Genomic DNA, 2263 nt, shown 5'->3' with positions numbered 1-2263 from the left:
CATGGTCCTGAATGTTCAGTCTGATTCTACTCCAGACTTACCTGCTATGTCAGTACTACCAGTCAAAGGCGAATTATGTGTCCGAAAGAATGGTTCCGTACATGTAGGACATAGTGATTGTACTACTATTGTCAAGTATAGTGACAGTAAGAAATCTATTTTTAAAGCTTCACGTCATTCTTATTTTGTTTGTGGTCAGACCGCATATGTTCGTCTGCCCCTCGATTGGGAGGGTACCTGTTACATTGCATTTCTACTGCCACCAGTTTTCCTAGCCCCACCTGACTATCATAGGAATTCCCACCTAGTACATACTAGACACAAGAGAGACCTCCCGATTGTCGATTATACTGAAACTGCTCTAGAACAATACATAGATATCAATAAAGGTGTCTTTCCCTATTTAGGTACTGTCGTGAATAGTAAACTGATACGTAGATTAACCAGAACCCTCGAAGCAGTAGTGATTGAGACTACCTCTGCTCTAGGTAACTTAACCGAAGAGCAATCCTTTATGAGAATTGTCGTGCTCCAGAATCGTCTCGTCCTTGACGTCATACTGGCCGATAGGGGCGGGGCCTGTAGAGTCATCGGATCTAGTTGCTGCATTTTCATTCCTAATAACGCGCCGTCTGTTTATTCAGCTATAACCAGACTCCATAAAATTGCCCATATGTTACACCAAGATCCAGGCACCTGGACATGGTCCGGTTGGTTCTGGAATATAATTTCCGCCTGGGGATGGAAAGTATTGTCCTTTCTAGGTATTGCAGTAGCGATCATATTCAGTTGCTGCCTCTGTATACAATGTGGCCCTGCGATTTGCGGCATTTGTGCTACCTCTTGTATTCCTAGTCCCAAGTCCCGTTCTAAATCCCGTTCCAGGAAAATTCGAGACGAGCAAATGATACTGTATGAAATGATAGATGGTATCATGAATATTGATGTTTCCTGATGGAAACGTAGTGACAAGGAGGGAATGTGGAAAAGTAAATTTTGCCATGTTCTGTGTCCCTACGTGTTCCCCATCTTATGTTATGTGTGCATGATTAATATGCATATGTATTCCCCATGTTTGATTAAAGACGCAATTACAGTTGTGTCCATCTCTAGTATGCCAGTTTCCAGTTCTCGTGAATACTACGAATATCAGGCCTATGTAAAGCTACGTTGCCACGTTTCCCCAGTGTGCACGTTATTTCATTGTAGAGTCCCCGTTTCTAGGCCTCAAAAGGGCCCGGACACCAGATTCAGCTCCTGTCTCCTGAGCCCTCGCTGAGGAGCGATACAGCCCCCACCTGTATTCCTGACCCTTCACTTACTTCCTGCCTCACAGTGCCCGGTTCAGCCTGGCTCTGCCTACGAGTCTGCCAAAAGTATGTTATGATTCTAGTTATCAGTCCAGCCCTCCTTCTCTGCATTCCTAAACTACTGAATCGCATCAATAGTTTCCGTCATCGTCTAGCCTTTACGTCTCCATGTAAGAGAAATACTGTATTAATGGTCATTTAATATTCTTCAAACACGCACTACATGTAGAATAGTGCATGCACCAGTCTTAGAGTCCGTTAGCCTTTACCCCGATAACTTTTGGATTCTATCAACATGTTCTCTAAACATCAGATACTAGATATTGTTTAGGTCCATGTCGCCCTGACTCTCCAGACTTCAGTCTCTGCTCCTAGCGCAGAAGTCATAGCCCCCAGCTTCTCCTAGTAACACGTCATTGTCAGTTTGCGCGCACCATTAGGTTAGAGGTCCCGGCTCCTTAGGTAGCCCCCTCCATGTTTCCGCCCCATTTATGACATATTCTGTTACGTTTACATCACATGTCTATGTATACGCCTCCTGTTACACCTACTTTCACCCTTATCTTTCGCGACTGCTATTGACCACACCCACTGCTCCGCCTATCGTATGTATTGTAATGCAACTGTTTTAGTATATATGCTTGTGCACTGTTATTAAATGTTACGCCGATTCCCGATTCCGATTCCCTTACGCCTATCCTGTCCCAGGCAGCGCTGCCATCCTATACCTGTGCAGGTTGTCCTGTTCCTGTCCTTTATGCTGTATTAAACCTGCAAACTCCTACTACCTCGAATCTTGACTCTTATTTATTGAGCTATCTGTTATTACTATGTCCAGTCAAACCTAGATCCGGTATTATTTATTTATATACCACAACTCGACATTTCAAGGACAGGTCAATCCGCAGAGCAGACAGGGCAAACCAGACAGTACTCCGAGTAGGGGCCGCCCA

Source organism: Lissotriton helveticus, chromosome 6 (genome assembly GCF_964261635.1).
Source record: "Lissotriton helveticus chromosome 6, aLisHel1.1, whole genome shotgun sequence".
Classification (NCBI taxonomy): Eukaryota; Metazoa; Chordata; class Amphibia; order Caudata; family Salamandridae; genus Lissotriton; species Lissotriton helveticus.
Note: the sequence above shows the minus strand (reverse complement) of the source record.